Below are 23,255 nucleotides of genomic sequence, written 5' to 3'. Positions count from 1 at the left end.
TCCACACATGGCACAGAAGATTCACTCTACAAATTTCTATGACTCCAGTGTTTTGGGGCATGGGACAATGGTCCTTCTGAATGAAGGGTAAGTTATTGTACTTGGCGCTTCCTGCTGCCACAAAAGAAGCACAATGCTTAGTGGGTTTAGTGAGACAGCACATTCCTCACATTGAGTGTTACTTTGCCCTATACACCAAGTGACCCAGAAAGCTGCCAGCTTTGACTAAAGCCTGGAACAGGAAAAGGCTCGTTAATAGGTTCAGGCTGCCGCACCGGCTTCTCTACTACTAGGACCATATGATCTACCAGACCCAATGGTACTTGAGGTATCCATGGTATGTGGGGATGCTGTCTGGAGTTTTTGTCAGGTTCCTATAGGTAAATTGCAGCAGAGAGCCTTGGGATTTAGGAGTAAGGCTCTATCATCATCGGCAGATGGCTATTCTCCCTTTTTCGGCATACTGTTGGAAAGTGAGCATTCGGTAATGGGCCACTAAATTATCATGTGACCTAAGCCACCCGTCATCCATTGGCTGGATGGTCAGGGAGTTAGAAAGAACATGATTGGACAGTTGGTGAGGAAGCTATCTGGGGAAGAAGCATGTGGCTAGATCCCTCCAAATGAATGAAGGATGTAAAGATACTTGTGTCCCGTGTAAATGCTCATCAAAAGATGACTTCAGCAGAGGAAAAGTTCAATAATCAAGTAGATGAGATGACTATTCTGTGAATACTCAGCTTGTTTCCCAGCCATCCCTGTTATTGTCCAATGAGCTCATAGCAAAGTGAGCACGGTAGCAGAGGTGGAGTGAGCCTATGCATGGGCTTGACAGCATGAGGCACCACTCACCAAAGCTGACCTAGAGCTGCTGAGTTCCAGATCTGCCAGCAACAGAGACTAACACTGAGCCCCTGATATGGCACCTTCCCCGGGGTGACCAGCCAGTGACCTGGTGACCTGGATGACCACTTATGACTACTTCCTCTGTAGAAAGGATAATGCTTTGTTCTTATGAAGTAGATACTTATTCTGGTTATGACTGTGCCTTTCCTGCATGTAATGCTTTTGTCAAAACTACCATCCATGTTCTTGTAGAACACCTTGCCTACTGTCAAGGTATTCCTCACAGGATAGCTTCTGACCAAAGAACTCACTTCACAAACAGAGAAGTGTAACAGTAGGCACACACTCATGGAATCCACCGGCCTTGCCATGTTTCCCATCATCCTGAGGCAGCTAGCTTGATAGAACGGTGGAATGGACTTTGGAAGGGCTGGGGCAGGGTTTTTCAGAAGGCTGTATATACTTTTAATCAGCAGCCAACCCATGGATTTCTTCCAAAGCTAAGATTCATGACTCCAGGAATCAAGGGGGATAGTAAGGGGAAGGAATGGTTCCACTCACTATTACCCCTAGTGACTCACAAGGAAAAGGAAATCTCCTTCTTTTCAAGTGAACTTAAGTTTTTCTGACCTAGAAGTTTTGGTTTTAGATAGAGGATTGCTCCTGCCCAGAGACGCAACAAATATTCCATTGAACTGGAGCCATGGACATCTACCAAAAACACCAGTGCCAGGCTGGTTAGTAACCACCCTTTGAGTAGTCAGGGCACCCAAGAGACTCCCAAACATGCCAGTGTTCAGTGAACTAACAAGAACCTGTCACTGGTGTTGAATCGTTTGTCTGGTGACGATGTTTCTTGAAAGGTTGTAGAAATGACATCTACCAGATAAAGTTCTAAGGCGGTTAGTTTTGAGTCTGGAACATTCTCATGTTTCTTAGAGTCATCTCTTCTCCTAATATGTAGTTCAGGAAATAGAAATGCCTGAGTGTGCTCAGTGGTGGTTACTGTCAAGGGCAGCCACCCAGAGACATCCCAGGAAGAGAGACCCAGTACCTGCCTTGTTGGAAATTAAATTGCCACCGTGCTTTAATGACTTTGCTGCTAACTGCCGGGTGGCAAGATGAGTTTCTTTCACTTCTGCTGTGTGATGTCAGTCTTAAAGAAACAGAAGAGGTTTCAAACATTTCTTTAAAGCACATGCACACGCACTCATACTCGCACACGCACAAGCCATTGTTCTCTTGAGTATTGATTGTGATGGCGGTGGTTGGGTTCCTTCTACAGAGATCCCAGACTGTCTCCTAAAGCTGTCTGGAGCCACATGCACACGGCCAAGACAGAATAAAAGAAAACAGTGTGCTGTGTGAGCCTTTCCTGCAAGGAACAGTGCTGATGCTGGATCTCAGTGAATGTGGCAGAGCCTCCTTTCAGGATTCATCTCTACTGAGGCACAAGGTGGCCTGTGGGAAGGCGCCATCACAGTCATCCCTGATAATGAGTAAATGTGGCCTGAAGAGTGTGAAGAAAATCAGTTTGACCAAGCCAGTACACAGAGTAAATGAGGCCTTCTAAAGTCTAAATCCAAGGCAGTTCCAAGGGGTGGACTCAAGGCTTGGGGGTCCACATCAGACTCTAATATTCTTTTAGGGTTTCAATCCATATACAGAATCTACTGGATACATCCAGGGTATGCCTGCATATTGCATATTTTCACAGGCCATGTCTGTGTGTATCATGCCTGTACAGGAGTGTGTCTGTAAAAAGTTGGTATGCCCAGAACTTGCTTACAAACAGAGTGTCTGTACCCAGTGTGGCTGCATACAGGACACACTGGCACTCAGCTAGGGACTATGAAGCTGCCCACCCAGCTTGACAAATGTAGGTCACATGATGAACCTTAGGGTGGCTGGGAAGTATACAGCCTATGGAGCCACTCGGCAGCCCTGGGGTTGCTGTTTGGGTAGCAGTGGAGACATCAGGCAGGTATGCCAGGGGTTCTTGTTTCTTGCTGCTGTCACAGGCTCTCAAGTTAAAAGCAAGATCCTCTAAGGGTAAGGATGAAGTATCTGCACCTCCTTTTCCTGTTCATGCCTTCCTGCCCCTTCCCAGGAGAGAACGTAGCTAGTAGGACTCATCCCACCAAATCTGTCCCACGTTGTGGCCACCCTGTCACCAGCCCGAGCTGTCAGTCATGCCGCTTTGTGACTGTGTCACCAGCATAATCAGCAAGACTAGGTGGTCACAAAGCGATCTGTGAATGAGGAGGTAATTGTGTTAAGAGGGAAAAAGAGATTTAAAGAAAGAACTATCCTTTTTCACTAGGGCCGTGATAGAAGTGACAGCTAATATTTTAAGGCTGGAACAAGATAATTGTGGTGTGGGATCATTGTATGTTCTCAGGAAGAAAAAAAAATGCCGTGCGCTCATAATAAGTATTCAGAGGCTCATTTTGTATCATGAATACCGGATAACTATTTCCAGTGAGACCATTTGCATTGGCCTTTTTGAGACATTCCAGCCCCAGCCTGTGGCTGTCAGAATGAGCCCAACCACGCAGTCCAGCAATCCATGGAGGGCTGAAGCCAGTGTATCAACCTGAACCACTCTGCAGGACATTGGCAGGCCCCTGCAGGACACCCCCCACTTTCACAGGAGCAAAAGACCAGCCGAAGCCTCGGGTATGTGCTCCAGCCTCCACCCTTTGCCCCACAAAAGGAGCATGCATGTTGGGGGTGGTGGGCTTCAAGAAGAAACTGGTACGTAAAGTTACACAAAGCAGCCTGTAGCCAGGCACCTCCAGGAAGCCATTAAACCCACTTTCTAGCATTAAGTAAAGATCAGTCATAGAAAGGGGCCCAGGCTTTCAGAAATAAAATCTCTTCCTGCCCATCTCACTGAAAAAAGATGCAGTTGTGGTCTCTATGCCTGGGCCAATCGTCTGTTCTAGCTGCGAGTGGCTTTACCCAGATGGGTTCTGACTGTACCACAGGCCACTCCTGCCATTCTGGGTGCTAAAGGAGAAACCAGATCCACATAGCTCCCAGGGCTACTCTTAGGCCGCTTGCCTGATTTTGTGGATTTCTGTGAATCTCCTAATTGCAGCCTGGACACACTGACAGCTCAGCTCCACACACTTCTATCACAGTCTTCAGGCCTGCGAGGCGAGGCTCGCTCTTTCCTTTTCTTACTATGAAGCTGGGAACCTAAAGTTTCTGGTAGCTGAAGTCACGTGAGCGTCAAACTCACACACAGACTCAATGAGCCGAGCAGGCTGTGCAAACCCCTGAGTTTTATGGGCTTTTATTCTCTGTAGGTTTTACAGACAAAACCCCACAGGGGTCCCATTTAGGGCTTTGTAGTGTGCTCAGACAGGAGGGGCAGCTTTTCCTACTGACAGGGCCCTTCTCTCTGCACACTGAGGGGACCCCTGCCTGTTGTTCACTCTTGGGGTAGAAGAGCAAGTGAATATGGCCATACCTGGGTACCTATTCAATCTTCCAGGATTTATCAGTCCAGCTGAAGTGGCCCTGACTTTCTTTCTTTCTTTCTTTCTTTCTTTCTTTCTTTCTTTCTTTCTTTCTTTCTTTCTTTCTTTTGTTCTTTCATTCTTTCTAAAGATTTATTTATTTATTTATTTATTTTATGTATATGAGTACACCATTGCTCTCTTCAGAAGAGGGCATCAGATCCCATTACAGATGGTTGTGAGCCACCATGTGGTTGCTGGGAATTGAACTCAGGACCTCTGGAAGAGCAGTCGGTTCTCTTGCTGCTGAGCCATCTCTCCAGCTCTGACTTTCTGACGTATTCTGAAGTGCATTGGGACTTAACAGACCACAAAATATTCCCTCAATGAAACACTGTAGATGAGCCATAGAAAAGCACACCAAAGCTCTAGACTAATCCTCCAGACCTCAGTGGGAATGGCTCTGCCTCTCTAGGAGGCCCCATTCCCAACTCTTGACTAAGAGGCTGTCTTATTCTGAAGGCCAGAAGCAAACTCAGCTTGGGGCCACACTGCAGGGGTCCCAGAGCAAGAAGCCCGGCACACCTGAGCCTCTGGCCTTCTCTATGGCACCAGAGTACATCAGCCTTGAGGGCAGGGAGAGAAAACAAGCTGGAGCCAAGGAACGTGCTAAACAGGACAGTTACAATGGTCAAGGAGATGGCGTCCACCAAGGGGAGAGAACGGGTGTGTTCTAATTGCTTTCTCTTGCTGGGATAAAACACTTTGACCAAAAGCAACTTGGGGAGGAAAGGGTTTATTTGACTTAGGGTTACTGATCATCTTTGAGGGAAGCCAAGGCAGGAACCAAAGCAGATCGCACAGAGGAACACTGCCTGTGGGGCTTGCTTCTCCAGGCTTGCTCAGCTACCTTTCTTACACAGGCTAGGTCTGGCATGTATAATGTATAACCTTATACCTGCCTAGAGCTGACATGGCCTACTGTGGGCTGGGCTGTTCACTGTCAGCCAACAACAATCATAAAAATGTCCCATAGACATAACTGCCACCCAATCTGTTATTTCTTTCTCCTTCCTCCCTCCTCTCTTCCTTTTCCTCCTTTCTCTTTCTCTTCCTCCTCTTCTTCTTCCTCCTCCTCTTCCTCTTCCCCTTCCCCTTTCCCTTCCCCTTCCCCTTCCCCTCCTCCTCCTCCTCCTCCTCCCTCTCCCTCTTTTCTTCTCCTTCTCCTTCTCCTTCTCCTTCTCCTTCTCCTTCTCCTTCTCCTTCTCCTCCTTCTCCTTCTCCTTCTTCTCCTTCTCCTTCTCCTTCTTCTTCTCCTCTGTCTTCTTTTGTGTTCTCTGTCTCTAGGTTAATGATCTCACTTTATCTTTCCATTATTTCATTATTTTACTCAGCTACTCATCTGTTTTCTCTTGCACACTATGTTTCTTTGAAGTAAGCATTTTGAACCATCAAGTACTTCCTAGGCCTGGGCCGGTTTCTGGGAGCTGACTGGTTCCTTTGGTTCAGCTACGTCTATTACTCACATGTTTTGGTTTCTGCTTTGCTTTATTCATCTGACAGAAACTAGCCATCTGTCACAGTCCTGAAGAAAAGCTTCATAAGGGAAAGGCCTTTACTGGTCAGCTTAGCTGGAAATGCCGGCTGGCTCTTCAACCTTTGAGGGCCTGTGTTACTGATGGGATTATGGTATAGTTAGTCTTACCCACCAGAGCTTTTTACAGGCTTCTCTTTCAGGAGCTTATGATCTCTTGCTCCCTGTGCTGTGTGTCTGTAGAGCTACAGGTCTCCAGGGATAGAATGGTCTTGTGTTCTGTGTCCTCCAAGCATACACAGTACAGACAGTTCCCAATTTACAAGGGCTTGAGTGAAAAGTTCTCTACTAAGGTCTGAAAATGCTATGCATTCTATAAACTTCTGAATTGCCACCTCTCCCAGCACAGTGACATAGAGTCCAACACCAGCATGGCAGAGACTCACACCACTCTTGGTCAGCCGTGTGATAACAGCAATAAGCAATCAGTACCCTGCAGTGTCCTGTGTAGGGAAGCTGTGATGTTTGGTAGGTTAGAAATATCAGATGAATGTGATGGTGATTCGTGTTGCTTTTCAAAATCTGGAATTACCCGGGAGGCAAGCATCACATAGCCTCTGGTTAAGTCTGTAAGGGATTGTGTCAATTACACTAAAAGTGGGCGGTACCATTACCTAGGCTTGGATTCTGGACTGCATCAAAAGGAGAGGGACAACTAAGCCCAAGCATCTTCTCGCCCTACCCCTGATTGTGGGCGGGATATGACTGTTTCCAGCTCCTGCCTCCTGCCGCCTTAACTTTCCCAACATGACAGGCTGTATCTTGAGCTGTGAGATGAAACAAACCCTTCATTTCTAGTTCATTGGCAACAGGAAAGTCGCTTGGACAATGGACTTTCCGATTGTTATTGTCAGATTGTGGATCTCGCTGCCTTATCAAATACCGAGATACTGTAACTCACCAAGTATATTTTCATGGTACCAAAATGAGATTTACATGCAAATAGAAGGCAAGGGGTGTGTGTAGCTGTTGAGAGCCAGCCCAGTATGTTATCTATCTGTCGTGAGCAGGTTGCGATAAAGTTTTAGGGCCCCCGTAGGGAGAGGAAGACAGGTCCTCTCCACTCAGTAATCGTATACAGGATTGACTATGAGATGGTCAGTTCCACGAGAGGGGAGAGAGTATGCCAGAGACAGAAGTTTGATATTTAATTGCTTTTTAATAATATATTAAATAACATAATAATATAATAACAGCAAACAATATATTATCACCAATGCCAAAGCTATTGTAACAACGAGGTATTGCCACATTTCCTATGCATTGACTCTATCAACTTCACTTCAAACTTGTTTTCTTTCCTATTACAAATATGGAGTCAGTCCTGTTAAGGGCCTGCTCCTTACAGTAACCAAGCAGATCCTGTCGAGGGGTGGCCCTACCTGCCACTGACCCATCATTGTCTTCAGTTTAGTTAGTTCTACAAGTTGGTCTGACAAGTCAGACCTGTATGAAGTTTCTTCCTCTGAGATGGCTTTCCCTGGGCCGGCTCTAGGCTCAGCCCCTTCTTTCTCCCACTGTGAGATCCTTGGGAAGTTTCAGTTTCTTTTGGACTATTGTTTCAACAGTCTGATCACCAAAGAGAGGGCCCAAGTGTCATCTCCTTAGAATATCTTCCCTTCTGCTCTTACAGGGAATCTGGGTTCTCTTTTGTGACTCCTTAGTCTCTGTTGATAAATAGATTTTAAGGACTCGGGGTTGGCAAGATGGCTCCGTAGGCAAAGATGCTTGCTGCATAAACCCAATGGCATGAGTTCAATCCATGGATGCCATGGAAGGAGAGAACTGACACAACATCATTTCTGAATGCCATAAGCACATGTGCTCCCCACCCCTGACATACAACTACATGTCGAATAAAAAACAAAAACAACCTCTCATTGATTCCTCACCTCTTAGCTTGTTGGGGATGGCAACTGGGACCAGGTAACTACTTCTTCCCTCACTCTTGCCTCCTAACCCATAGTGTAAGTGCATCCTCATCCATGTTGGCCAAGGCTGGAGCTATACTGCTTAGAACACAGCATCCCGCCGATGGCCAGATGCCAAGTGACAAGACCATTGTTGGTGGAGCTGACTCCTTCAGTACCTTCTTTAACGAGACAGATGTTATCAAGCATGTGCCAACTGCAGCGTTCCTAGATCTGGAACCCACAGTTGTTGAAGACATTTGCCCCGGTACCTACTTCTAGCTTTTCCATCCTGTGTGGCTCACCACAGGCAAAGAAGATGCTGCCCAAACTATGTCTGTAGCTACTACATCACTGGCAAGGAAGTCACTAGCCTTATCTTGGACTGAATTCACAGGCCGGCTGACCAGTGCACAGGTCTTCAAGGCTTCTTGGTTTTCCATAGCTTTGGCAGGAGAACTGGTTCTGGTCTCACCTCCCTGTTGATGGAGGGGCTCTCTGTTGATTATGGGAAGACATCTATTTACCTAGCCCGCCCCTGCAGTTTCCTGCCAATGCCGTTAAACCTCACAATTCCATCCTCACCACTCACACCAGTCTGGAGCACCCTGATGGTGTCTTCATAGTAGGCAATGAGGCTATCTACGATATCTGTCATAGAAACCTTGATATTGAGCACCCAACCTACACTAATCTTCACCATCTTATTAGCCAGATTGTGTCTTCCATTGTTGCTTCCCTCAGATTTTATGTGGCTCTGAACATTGACTTGACAGAATTCCAGACTAACCTGGTGCTCAACCTCTGGATCCATTTCCTTTTGGTCACATATTTTCCTGTCATTTCTGCTCAGAAATCCTACCATGGGGAGCTTTCTGTAGCAGAGACCACCAATGCCTGCTTTGAGCCAGCCAACCCAATGGTGAAATGTGACCCTTGCCGTAGTAAATACATGACTTGCTGCATGCTGCACCTTGGTGATGTGGTACCTACAGATGTCAGTGCTGCCATTGTCATCATCAAGACTAAGCACAACATCCAGTTTGTGAATTGGATTGGTATTAATTACCAGCCTCCCAATCTGGTACCTGATGGGGACCTGGCTGAGCAACACCACAGCCATTGCTGAGGCCTGGACTTGCACAGTCCATAAAGTCTGACCTGATATATACCATGTGTGTTTTTGTGCGGTGGGATGTGGGTGAGGGCACGGAGAAAGGGGAGTTCTCTGAAGCCTGTGAGGACATGGCTGACCCTGAGAAGGTTGATGAGATTGGTGCAGATTCTGTTGAAGGAGAAGGTGAGGGTTCCCTTGAGCCCCTGTAGCATGTAGACTTCCAGCACTTCACATTCAACACTGGCTGACAGGCACTGACGCTTCTATTCTATCATTCCTCCCACCCCCACCCCCACCCCGTGACCATGTCTCTCTCTTCAATGTATCCCTGTAAGTTTTTTCCCCATGGTGTCTCAAAGTAAAAACTTTAAGTAAGAAAAAAAAAATAAGAACAAAACAAACAACAACAAAAACAAAAGCACTCAGGAGGTCTATACACCATTTTATTAGAGCTTGAAAGACACACAACAGGGCAGAAAAGAGGTGACTCAGCAGCTGCTGAGAGCAGGGTGCTGAAGAAGAGAAAGAGAGAGAGAGCCAGGAGATGCTTTGGGGAGCAGTTCCATGGGGGGGGGGGGGTGTATCTTAACAAGGAGCCATAATGGCCAGACTATCAGGGAAAGTTTGCCTTAGGATGTTGACTGGTGTCTGAAAAAGAGGCGGAAAAAGGGAAAGCTTTCTCTTCTTGAACTAGAAGTCAGAAGCCCACTGGCAGCTTGGCCAGCTGTAGCAACATGCTGAGGGAGTGTTCAAGTGCGAGAACTCATCAAGGGATACATATGGTTCTCACTAGTAACAGTGGGGATGGGGATACCGCTCCACAATGTCTCCCCAGCGCCCCAGTTGTTCTTTTTAGCACACCCTCAAGGTAGAGAGCAAGGCCCCAGGGGAAAGGGCTATGGCCCCCTGGAGCCAGCGATGGTGAACCTCCCTAAGGGCGAGTCACAGGTCATTGTCTTTACAACAGCCCTCTCCAAAAGGCTACAGAGAACATAAATGAAGACATGGTTCCTGAAGCGTATCCGAGTTGATGAGGTAAAATAGGTCAGGGTGGCAAAGATGACCAGCAGGTAAAGATTCTTTGTGTTGAGCCTGAAGACCCATTGGTTGGATCCCAGCTGCCCACACAGTGCTTCTGCATGCTGTCTTCTGATGTCTGTATGGACCCCATGCCCTGCATGTTGAATTTCAAGGCAAATTTCCAGTACCTCCAACTGTTCCCCACATGTATCCAGCCTTTTGTGGCAGCCCTGAGCACAGGCCAGGCACCTAGAGGCATGAATACCGCATCCAAAGTGTAACCTTTGTCCTTCAGCGATGTTTGTCACACTCAATCAAAGAAAATCCACTCAGACATAAAGGCAAGCAATTTGATCATGACCAATTTGTCCAATTATGTCTTGACAAAAAGAAACATGGATTCTTATTAAACCTCTATGAACGATATTAATTAAAACGGAGGAACTCAATAAAAGTATCTGTTCATGAATCTTAAGAGGTAATTAGAAGTGTAATGTTGAAGGGTGTTTTGTCCTAGGAAAGCACAGTCTATTAAACAGAAAAGATGTGAGAAATGCACAAGAGAGAGAGAGGTCATCAGATACTGTTCACAGCATTACATCATATAAAATTATATTCCTGCCACCCATTCAAACTATATATATTTGTAGATGGAAGGCTGGGTTTAGCTACATAATTTAGGCTGGCCTGGATCTTGTGACACTACAGTTTCAGTCCCCCCTCTGAATGTATCACTGTACCTGACTTTAGAGAACTGGACCTGACATTCTCAGCTCTGGGCTAAAGAGATTTCCAGTGACAAGATCTCAACAAGGTCAACCCCAAAACCTAGAAACTCTGTCTTTTTTTTTTCTTTTTCTTTTTTTTTTTTTCTTTTTGGCTTAGAGTCCTGTTCATAGAGCTCGGAAACTCTTCTACTTGGGATATGCATCCTTTCTTGATCTCACGACTCCTTGTGTGACAGTTTGAATAGGTATAGTCCCCATAGACTCATGTGTTTGAATGCTTGGTCATATGGAATAGCTCTGTTAGGTGGTATGGCCTTGTTGGAGGAAGTGTGTCACTGTGAGGGTGGGCTTTGAGATCATATATGCTCAAGTGTGGCACACGGTTTCCTTCTGCCACCTTCAGATCAAGATGTAGATCTCTCAGTTACCTCTCCAGCACCATGTCTGGAAAAAACGAAGGCTTGTTCATTTCTTCTGTTCTCCTCTTCCCCTCCCCTTATAATTTTTTTGATAGCATTTTTCTGTGTAGCCCTAGCTGTCCTGGGACTCACTCTGCAGACCAAGCTGATCTTGAACTCACAGAGATCTGCCTGACTCTGCCCTCTGAGCACTGGGATTAAAGGTGTGTGCCACCACTACTAGGTTTCCTCTCTTTTCTTTGTCCTCATTCATCTCTCTGTCCACTTGCTCTGTCCTCTGCTTTTTCATACTTTATCAACCAGAGTTCTTATGTGGGGCACTGAGTGCACTCTGAAGGGAGACACCCAGAATTACTAATCTAGTTTGAGGCATCTCTCTCAACAAACTAACCTTCTAGTCCTTCCTCTGATCTTGAACTGAAAGGGTTAAAATTTTTCAAAAACTCCTAACAGGCAAGCAGAACCAAGAGTGCAGGTCAGCTTGGTCGTGAGCTCTGTGTTTCAGGAACTTGGCTGACCACAAGATAGATGGCTGATTACATATAGGCTCTTAGAGAATAGCCCATACAGAATGCTCCCCATGACTCTTCCTTGTACCCTGTCACAAACTGAATAATGGGCTGAGACTTTCCACAGGTACTCTCCAATAGCCCTCCTTCACTCCCCCTGGGTTGTGGTTTCCCCACTGAGTTGTGGTTTTTGGCTTTAAATTATCTCTGTCTCCAAAGCCCCGGGGTCAGACCCCACTACTGCCCCTGCGTGGGTCATGGGTCTTGACCGCAGTATACTGATTGAAATATACCTCTTGCTGATTGCATCAAGTTCAGTGTCTTGTGAGTTAATGGGTGGCTGGGAATTCCCGAGGCTTGGGTGAGGTCCTCCCTTCATGGGGGCCTTACATAAGCACACAAGGAAACCCTTGGCTAAACTTGCACATTCCCCCTTATTGAATTGGCAGGAGGAGAGAGAATGTTACACAAAAAGAGAAGGTTGTTTGTAGGAAAGATTGATGCTGTATATAAATGGCCACTAAAATTTTTAATTTGATCAAGATTATTATTAGAAAAAAAAAGCAGGATGAGGGACCATGTGGTGCTCATTGGGTAAAAGCACTTGGAATGCAAACCTGACAACCAGAGTTCAATCCCTAGGAACCATGATGGAAGAAGAGAACTGACTCCCAAAAGTTGTTCTGTGCTCTCCACATGTGTACTGTGTATAAATGTCGCTTTTATTTTCTCAGATGAAGTGATGAGATGAGAGCCATCCCAAAGCTGTGTAAATACATGGCTTGGGTGGAGCCTGGAGCATCTCCTTTTCTGTTCTAACTACCCCTAGGTCTAGGCCTGGAACCTTCTATCCTCCTTACAATCATACAATCTAGTATTTCAAGCTGGGTGATTCAATCTGGCTTCTCTTGGATTCTGACTGAATTGCTCTGCCTGGCCTCATACTAACTTTGGCAATATGTTCTAATCTTCTGTTTCCTTCTCGTTTTCTAGCTCATTCTATCTTCGCCTGTGTCTAGCTTGTTCTCTTTGTAACCTCTCTCTGTAAAACTGTTCCGGTAAAACTGTCCCCCTCCTTAAGTAATCTTTCTTCCTCTGCTCTTCTTTTGTGAGTTGGGTGTATCCTATCTATGACTCATTCTGTCAAATCCTTCTCTGATTTATCACTTTGTCTGCTCCCCAATTAAATGTCACTTTCAAATATGGCTTTTTCCCTCTACAAACTAACCTCACCTTCATTGTTAGGGATTAGAGGTATGTACTAAGAGTGTGTCTGTATTCCAGCCAGATCATACTGCAATCCAGGGTGTGCCTGCATTCTAGCTGGCTCATATCTTTAGATGTGATCTCTTGCCAGAGCAGCAATGTGGCTGGATTAAATTTCCTCTACAACTGTTGTACACACACACACACACACACACACACACACACACACTAATATTGTAATAATTGTCAATAAAAGTTTTAAAACTGAGGATGGACTCATCTCAAGGCACAGAAATCTCATTCATGTACAATACTAGTAAAGATCGTGACACTTGGGTACAAAGAAGATCCTCACTGCATTCATGTTTTGTTGTGGATTTTTCCCCCTTCATTTTAATTTTATGTGTATGGGTGTTTTGCCTGCATACATATCTGAACACCACATGTGTGTAGTGCCAGTGAAGGCCAGAAGAGGGTGTCAGATCCCCTGGGACTGAGGTTACAACTAGTTGTGAGTGTCCTTGTCGTGCTGGGAATTGATTCTAAGCTCTCTGAACTGTGGAGGAATCTTGTGGGTTTTTTTTGTTTGTTTGTTTCTGTTTCATGTGAATGACTGGGTGAATGCATTGTGATATATTCACAGAGTGAGACACTGCTGCTGGTTAAATGTAGTGGACTAAAGTTCCAGGTATCTACTTGAATTTTGACAGTATCATAAAGGAGAAAATGTGAAATGTATATTAACTAGAATAGCAGTTTATAGGGCTTAAAAGCACACAAAAGCAATATCATATGATTTAAGAAATTTATATGCAGCATTTAAAAAAAAAAGCATGGGAAAAAGGAGCCAGCTAATGCTTGGAGATAGTCCTCCCTTGGTCTTCACATGTCAAGGTGTCTTGCAAGTCAGTCAGTGATAGTTTTGTTCAGGAGCAGTTTTTTTTTTTTTTTTTTGAAAACTATTTGTGTATTCAACACAGACTTAGAACATTTAAAAGGTGTCTTCTGCTGAGGCAAACTCAGGCATGCTTGCTGACCAGAACTAAACTCTTGAGTCCAGGACTTGTTTCTTTTAATACCTCCCTGTGTGTGCAGGTGTCTGCTGGGCCACTTCCCGTTGCTCTATGGAAGCTGGAACACAGAGTATTGTTGCAATGCTACTCCTGCTGCTGCTGCTGCTGCTGAGGAGCACATTATCATTTGTCTCTGACCTTTGTGGTCCATGTCTTCTGCCAGCGTCTTAAAAACAGTACCAGGCTAATATATTAGTTCACAAATAATGCAAACTATCACACCCTTCACAGCACTTAACAATTACCAAGTCAAGTTTAGAGTTCTCTCTTAGGCTGTCTTTTCCACCAGTTTTTGATTCTTCTGGAACCTGCCTGTATTTCTTAGCTCTTTCTTCCTCCTGCATATTCAAAGCTAGCTCCTAGCATCTTCCATCTGTCTCCCTAAATCACTCTTTCCATCATCACATGATGTGGTGTGGTGTGGTGGTGGGGTGCGTGTGTGTGTGTGTGCGTGCGTGCGTGCGTGCGTGTGTGTGTGTGCGCGCGCGCGCGCGCGTGCGTGCATGTGACTCATCTCCTGTTTTTTTCCTATTATGACCCTCATGATTACTTTGAGTCCATTCAGATTATCCAGGCTAATTTCATTTCGATGTCCCCAAGTTAACAACAACTTCAGAATTCCTTTCCATAGGTAAGTAAAAATAACACACACAGGTTGTGCAGAACAGGGCACAGCTGTCTCTGGGGGCCATTGGTCAGCTTGCTGTAGTAACTGAGAAGTTAAACTCTGTAGCATAAATGGAAGTTCCATTTATGTTGTCTGCCTTAGAGAGACTCGTATTTACAAGGAGATCTGTTCTAGGGTGTTGATGTCGCACTCTGCATAATAACGGAAAACTGGAAAAAAACCACCCTTCTTTAGCACAGTATAATTGTTTAAAAGATAACACTGATTCAAATACTGGCTGTGTGCCCTTGAGAGATTTACTTAACTTCTCTGTGACTTGTTTTCTCATAGGTATCGTAGCAGGTCATATATCATAGTGCTGTATACAGGGGGAGGGGGAGGGGGAGGTTCAGTTGGTGAGTGCCTACCTAGCATGCGCAAGGCCCTGGCTGGATTCCCAGCACTGCATGAACTGGGTGCGGTTCACTGTTGAGAGGACACTGTGACTGCTCTGAGTCACTCTGGTCTTTCCGTTTACTTTTTTACCAGAAGCTTTTTTTTTTTTTTTCTTCATTTTGAGGCTGGAGAGTGATTGTGCATTTGGTGGATAAGTGAAGGTCACCACCTGTCTAGCACCAGCCTTGCAGGCTGACAAATGGCTTGTCCTTGCGAAGAGAACATGTGATATCATATAGCTTCATTAGGATGAACTGAGACTGTAGGGCACATGGGCCTATTAAAATCTTATCATGGGGATGGAAATGTGGCTCAGTGGTTAAGACTACTGGCAACTTTCTGAGAGGACTCAGGTTTGATTCCCAGCTCTCATATGGCAGCTCAGAACCATCTGTAATCTCAGTCCCATGGAATCTGATGCCCCTTTCCGGCCTCTGCTGACACTAGATACACAGGTGATACACAGAAAAACATGCAGGCAAAACACGCGTGACACATGAAATGTTAAAAACTTTAAAGTCTGCTGTACTGGTGAACTTACTGGCATTCAGTAAATTCTTACGTTTTGGAAAGGCAAGAATGAATTTGTCTATGTTTCTTGAGAGACACACCTCTGATCCCAGCATCACGGGGGAGTGGGGGGTGTGAAGTCAGGAGAAGCAGAAGAAGACACTCTAGACTACATGAGAGTAGTGTCTGGCAAGGGCTATTTGAATGTTTGTTGCTGCTCTAAGTAGAGGGCTACCTGAAATGAATCTGCAGCTCTCCCCAATAATTAAAAGGGCATTCCTCATCCCTCGGTGGAAAATACCTCAGATATGTTCCAGTGAGTCACGGAGCCAGATGTGAGTAACATGTACTGTATGACACCATTCACATGAGTTAAAACTACAAAGCCACATTTCAGATCTTTCCTGGGTGCGAAAACAGGGCACTGAGAGCCCAGCGCTCATAACCTGCATGCCCATGCTTCCCTGTGAAGAAAGATTTCAACTGCTCTTGAAGTCTTCTCTCTTTCAAACTTCAATTTTTCCATTCATTCAACTTTAAAAAATTATTTTCTTATTTTTTGTGTGTCAAGTACATTTTTTGTTTTTTTCTTTTTGACACTGTCTTTAGTGACAACATTTCCTCTTCCCCTTTCTTCCCTCCAAACCCTCCCGTATGTCCTCCCTGCTCTCCTTCAGATTCATGGCTTATTTTCATCGCTTGTAATCGCGTGCACATATGTATTTGTACATATGCATACATCTCCAAATATAACCTTTTGAGTTGCTTGTATGTATTCTGTTTTACTTGTATGTATGTTTTCAGGGCTAATCATTTGGCACTGGACAACCAATTGGTGTGCTCTCTCCTGGGGAGAACGGCTCTCTTGCTACCAGCTTTCCTCAGTGGCCTGTAGTTCTATGCATGAGGTTGAGAGCGTGTGGCTTGGCATGTCCTTTGGTGTCATCCTTGTTCAGCTCTCGTTTGGACAGTCCTGTTGGTGAGACTTTACAGATGTGGCTTCTGATGTTGCCAGGGGACACAATCTCACAGCAAACTCCCTGATCCTATGGCTCTTACAGTCTTTCCACCCCCTCTTCCACAATGTTCCCTGAGCCTTAGGTGTGGTTGGAAGTGTGTTGTAGATGTATCCATTGGAACTGGGCTTACAGATCTGAATATTGATTGGTTGTAGTTTTTCTCTAGTGGTCTGTCTGTTGTAAAGAGAAATTTCCTTGATGATGGGTGAAGCCCACACTTACCTGTGGGCATAAGAAAAAATGTTTATAGATACTTGTTAAAGTTTAGTAAGTTGTGGATCTAGATTCTCCTCCCATAATCATGATTTCACTAGCACTGATTGGTTAGCTAGGTTTCCAGTAACAGGCAAGGAATGCCTCTTGTTGGGCCGCATGTAAGTCTGTGTACCAGGTGTGTGCTTGACACATGCAGAGTCCAGGAGAGGGCAGTAGATCCCCTAGAACTGGAGTTACTGATAGTTGTGAGCTGTCACATGGGTGCTGGGATTTGAACCCAAGTCCTCTAGAATAGTAGCCAGTGCCCTTAACTGCTGAGCCGTCTATCCAGGTGCCCACTCCCTCCCACCTTCCCTTTTGAGACAGGGTCTCTCTACAAAGTTTTGACTGTCCTGGAACTCATCATGTAGATCAGACTGGCCTTGAACTCCCAGAGATCTGTCTGCTTCTGCCTTCTGAGTTGAGGTATTAAAGGTGTGTGTCACCATGCCTGGCTCAATTTTTTTTTTTTTAAAGAAAAATTAAGGAATATAGAGATGTTCAATGGTTAAGGGTGCACACCGCTTCTGCAGAGGGCTCAAGTTGTTTTCTCAGTGTCCAAGTACCTGTAACTCCACTTCTAGGACACCTGGCACTCTCTTTTAGCTTTCTAGTGCATGCATGCGCACAAACATGCATACGCAGATAGTTAAAAACAATAAAAACAAGAGCACGCACAAGGCGCAGTATCAGTTTTGTTTTGATTTGCTGGCGATACAGGTGCTGTTATGCTTTTATTTCATATCATATTTTATAATTTAAGAAAATTATAAGGAACAGTGGGCCCCAGAAGTTTTGGGTGTATGACTTGCATTAGAATTTGTTGCCCAGTGAACTGCACTATGGGGTGATTAGTGGTTTGTCTTCTTTCATCAGCACACTCTGATGCTGGCATGGAGGGTCATTTTCTGAGGCCATTTGGGCGTTCCAAAGCTGACTGTTCCACCCCATGCCACTGCACTGCCAGGTAACCAACCAGCTGCCTGTGCTCCACTGCAACCTTCTGGCAAGTCCGAGTTCTTTTATCTATAGTCAAACAGAATCCATGTGGACCTAGGAGCTTCTGTCTCTTAGAATAGTATTTCATTTTGTGCCCATAAGCCTTCTGGGCTGTGCCGGTGCAGCCCTCCCACACCCCAACCTCTGGCATTCACTAAATTTTCTCTTCTTTTCTCCCCTGTGCATCTCCTTGCTGTCCTCATAGCTCCATCTTTCCGGGAATGTCATAGTTGGAATTGCACAGACACAGCCTGGCACATCCTGTCCTTTCACTTAGTGATGTGGATGTCCCTCTCGATCTCCATAGTCCATTGTCCCATGCCATATAGTTTAGATCCCATTTACCTGTGAAGTACATCCTGGCTGCTTCCAGGTTTTCTCAATTATGCATAAAGCTACTGTAAACACTCGAATGCTTTGGGTAAATACTGAGAAGCAGAAGCAGGATCATATGGTAAGAGCAATTTTGTTTTAAAAGTTGTTTATACAGGTTTCATTTGGTTACTATTTGTACATGTGTCTTTCCTTTAGTCTTGGGGTCACTTTGTCCTCACAGAGACAATGTTTCCCCCTAAAATTTTACAAGGACACAAATACTATGTTTCAAGATTACCCTAATTATCTTTATGTTGTTTATATAACTTGGGGATTGCTGATATTGATTTAGTAAAAAGTGTTAATGTTCATCTGGAATTAAGTATGGATTCATAATTTCTTATGGACTTAGTGTGTCCCAGTGTGTTAAAATGGACATATTCATTTCTGGTATACAGTTTGGTTAGAATGAGCTCCTTGTTTTATTTAGCGGTATATCACAGTGTAGAACATTCTCTACCAGTCACGGATATACTAGGCTCTTCTGATCGTCACTACCCTTAATGTAGCCTAAGTGACTTTCCAAGAATTCCTGACTGTTCTTTGTGGAGAGACAAATATTGAGCAAATGCAGGACTCTAGATCCCACTGTCCTGCCACCAACCAGGCTCCACCCTGCCACCAACCAGGCTCCACCCTGCCTCTGAGCCTCTGAGACTGGGGTGTTCAGGGTGTTGTGCAGATGTCCTTCGTGTTCTCTGTGAGTACAGGAACCAACTTTAAGGAAGCCCGGTAAAGAACTGATTAAGTCCTAAGGCTTCTGGTGTCCTGATAGGTTTAGCCTCTTATGAAAGAGATGGGAATGTTCTTGGCCCTCTAGGAGTGTGAAGATGCAGCAAGATGGCCTGAGCTTTGAAATAGGGAAGGAATTCACCAGACACTGGACTTATCAGCACCTTGGTATTAAACTTCTGTCTCTAGTACTGTGGCCAGCATATTTCTGTGGCATTAAATTACCCAGTGTAAGGCATTTAAAAATTGTGTGTGCCTAATTACAGAGAAGAAACAGTTAACCATGGATTGCTACATCAGCAGGAGAGGTTGCTGCTCAGTTTTAAAAATTGTGTTAAATAATTCTTGATGCTTTGATAAAATGTGTCCTTTATGATATTAAGTGGATACATCTCTGTGGAGAGGCTGCTCTTTCTCTGGAACAGGCTCTGCTTGGTGCTGATTCCATGCCTATGATGGGCACCTGGGAGGTCAAGCTTTGAACAGGGCAGGTGTACCAGGAGTAGCCTTTGCCCCTCCTAACCAGCATTCCAACTGCATTCTTGTGTGTGTGTTTTTTTCTTCCAGGAATGGGTTAGGCAAGGGTCAGAAAAGAACTTGGCCCTGATCCACTACAGCTCCTACTTCCTGTCTTGGTGGTTAGATCTTAGGTGAACATGGGATTCCCTTCCAGGTTAGAATTCTCCTACAACCTTCCTGCCAGGCTTCTTAGGAAACAAGTGGTTATTGGATATGCCAATCTGTCTTCAGGGAGGAGACTAGAGCAGCTGGAGGTACCCACAGGGAGGTCCAAGCTGAGAATCAAACCCAGTGGGATGAACAAGCAGAAATAGAGATTGAAAGGTGGAACCTTTATTTAACACCTGGCTTAAGGGGCTGGATAAAGAGCTTGCTATGCAAACATGGGACCTGGGTTGGATTGCATGAACTTATGTAAAAAGGCTAGACCCTGTATGTGGGTAGGGTAGCTGGAAATTCTGAAAGTTCCTCCAGGTGGGAAGTTAGGCAAGGCGGCTGAGGCTACAGCGGCTCATTAAAGGCCTTCTCCGAGTTCCTCACAGCTACAATGACGGGAGAAAGTCCTTGGGTTTCCAAAACAACTGTATTGGCATGATGGATGATGGTTGAATCTGGATGTGCACTCCCATGAAACTCAGGGCAGACCTGAGTTAAATAGGGAGGGAGAAAGAGGGGAGGGTCTGGGGAAGAATGCTTAGTTGGCTCCACCCTCTGGCCTTCTGCCATCTCATTAGTATGTAAATCTCTCTAGGGCCTGAGGCCTGTAGTCATGCCCTCTACCTGTGCTCTTTGGGTGGGACTGCATTGCCCTGAATGTGACTGAACAGTGCAGGTCAATGGAGCTCCACACCACATGTTAGGAGCCTGGATTCTGGGAGCACGGTGGAATAGATGCCCGTCCCTCACAGGCAATGGACACCTGTTGGATCTCTGGGCTTTCCAGCCAGCGTTTCGACCAAAACCAGCCATCCTATCATGGTCCTACACTTGTACATATATGCTTATGATGTCAGCAGCATTGGGCATGTGGAGACAGATGGGGGGCCTTGGTGGTTACTGGCCAGTCACTTGGAAAACTGTAGGCCAGTGACATTGTCTCAAAAACAAAATAAAAACAAATCCAGGATTGCTCTTAGAAAAGTGTTTGAGGAAGGTGAAAACTCACTGGATAAGAATGTAGTTACAGACATTTCTGAGACTGGCTTACCCTTTTAGACCATGTTGGCTCCCAGCAGGTTCAGGCAAGAGGAGAGAGAGGTCCTGGGGGTTCCTTCTGGAGCTGAGTGGGATGGTGAGTGTTGGTGATGAGAGTTTTGTCGAAGCAGGAACTCAATTTTAATGTAACAACCTCTTGTTTATATAAACTTTGAGCATAGGGAGAAGGGTTTTTGGTGGGGTGAGATGATATAGGGGGCAGGGAAGGGTGAGGGTATGGGGTGACTGACAGGGCCAATGACAAAGCTCTGCATCAGCAACATCTGAGCAGAGGCAGGGCCAAACAGGTCCTGTTGAGTCAGCCTGGTACTAAGTGACTAACACTGGTCTCAAACTCCAGCCAGGCTTGGGTTTGTCCTCAGGGCCCAAAAGCAGGGTCAAAATGGGGCCCAACAGGACCATACCCTGGAAGTCCCCAAACTGATGAAAATGCAGAGCTATTAGCTTGTGCTTTAACTGAGAAGCTTGGTCAGCTGAGGACAAATTGCCTACTTAACAATTTTGTCCTAAACAAGATTTGGCCTTGCAGAGCCAGGTAGTGATGGCACACACACTTAATCTCAGGCTCTTGATTAGCTCAGATATTTTGTTACAGTAACAGAAAGCTTAATAACATAAGGTCTTAAATAGAATGGTGAGCTTTCTTAGGTGTCGTCTTCTGCATCTAGGGTCTACTTCTCACTACAAACAAATCAATCTCCTACCATCAGGCTGGGGCTCTGGGAATCAATAGCAATTGATTTAGGAGCTGGATGAATGTTTTTATAGCTGACATCTTGTAGGCTACATATTTAGGGCTTCACCTTATCTTCTTTTTCCTTTTGGGAGATGATTAGGAGGAGGGATCAAGAAGGCAGAATAAAAACATCTGTCTGGACAATATTTTTATATGCTAACTTATTTAATATTGGTCTTTGTTGCTGAGTAACAGGTTGCCACCAGGTCAGTGACTTAAGAGAATGTGAACCGTAAATGAGCTTATGGCTTTGTAGAGAAGTCTTGCCTGGCTTGATGTTCCGGGGCCCCTCCGTGTCCCCTTCGCCTGTGAAAGAGACACGTGAGGCAGTGTTCGGGTGGTTACCACAGCGAGGCTTTATTCTTGTATCAGCAGAAGCGGAAAAGACCCAAAGCCCGGGAAAGGCACTGCTATATGTACCCTAGAGTGGTGTGTTCACTTCTGATTGGCTGTTCACTCATCACCCCATATTACGCCCCGGGATGGGCAGTGACTTTGGTGCACTTTTGCCTTTTGCACCTGCGTAGTTAGTTGTTTACTTGTGGGAGCACAGGATGCCCGCGCCATCTTGTAATGGTGAATGTTGTCACGATCACTGCGGCTCCTAACAGCTTGATTATCTGTTCAGTTTTTCCCCTTAGGCTGCAATCAAGGTACAGACTGGGGCCAGGGTCTTCTTGTGTTGGGAGCAACCTTGCTTATACGTTAATGGCCTAAGTCAGCCATAGGCCTAAGTTAGCCATACATGCCTACTGACACAAAGTCTTGGTCTCTGTTGGAAAGCACTAACCCTAGAACAGATAGCTAGAGATCTTGTAGACAGGGAGCCCTGGTGGGAAAGTACCAGTCTAGATAAGAGCAGATGAACAATAGATCTTATGGACAGGTAGCTTTGGTGGGAGAGTACTAACTTAGATAAGAATAAATGAATACTAGATCTTATGGACAGGTATATAGTGACCTGTTCTGCCCTGCTTCTTCACCCAGCCAATATCCTGTTCTGGAGAACACCTGTACTCCCCCCTGAGATCACCTGTGCTCCCCGGAAACAAAGAAAACCCTGCATCATCCCCCTTCTCACATCCTGCTTCTATGTGTATATAACCCCCGTGTGGAAAAATTAAAATTTGACAGCTTGATCAGACTCTAGACAGGCTGTTTCTTGCGTACCTCAGCCCCCCCCACCAGTTCTCTCTTCCAGGTCCTCCAGATCCTAGTTCACACCCTGTGGGACTGGGACATTCTGACTGCCCCCGTAGAAAAACTTTCTCCAAAACCTCCCAATAACAAGTTCAAAGGAAGCCTCTATCCCTCTTTGTGTGCACTTGAGGTCGCTGGTGATCAGCAGATCTGGAGAGGCAGCCAGTTACAAATCCGATCGCCATTACGATCTGCCCCAAACAGCCCGATTTCCCCGCCTTTCCAAGGGACGCTGCCATTCTCCCACCCTTTTTTCTGCATTATGAGACATTCCTTCATCTGCCAGCCACATCCAATGCCTGCCATCGGCTAACTGCTGATGTAACATCCCTGTGTCACATGATAGAGACCCGAAAGAAACAGATACGGCTGGCTTGTCCGAGCTCTTCAACATTTGTAAACGGATTCGCAGAGCAGAGAGCTCTGAATTCCCCTCCTAGTTCACCGCCCTGCTAGCCGGGACACAGTTGTCCCAGACCTCTGTTAAAACCAGAGAGCTCTCAGAGCTCACTCCAGCTGCGCTCATTAGAGATGACTTGGCATTGTGGGAATCAGAGATGGGAAAAACAGCAAAAGAAATTGAAATGAAAAAACCGTGCACACTTCCTCTCTCTCGGCCTGTGCTAGGCATGTGCTGGTTCCCCAAGTCCAGTGTAGTCAGCCATTGTGACACAGGTTGCTGCTGCTGCAAGAGCGCCTTCTTGTCATGTCACAGCCATGGAGTAGGTCCCTGCTACAGCAGG

General features: G+C 45.5%; 1 pseudogene; it reads left to right on the top strand.

Moving 5' to 3' along the window:
* The first annotated feature begins 67 nt into the window (after positions 1 to 67).
* Positions 68 to 9,143, top strand: LOC117720094 (tubulin alpha-1B chain-like; annotated as a pseudogene).
* Positions 9,144 to 23,255: the final 14,112 nt, after the last annotated feature.

Source organism: Arvicanthis niloticus, chromosome 14, assembly GCF_011762505.2.
Source record: "Arvicanthis niloticus isolate mArvNil1 chromosome 14, mArvNil1.pat.X, whole genome shotgun sequence".
NCBI lineage: Eukaryota > Metazoa > Chordata > Mammalia > Rodentia > Muridae > Arvicanthis > Arvicanthis niloticus.
Note: the sequence above shows the minus strand (reverse complement) of the source record. Positions and strands in the feature narration are given on the sequence as shown.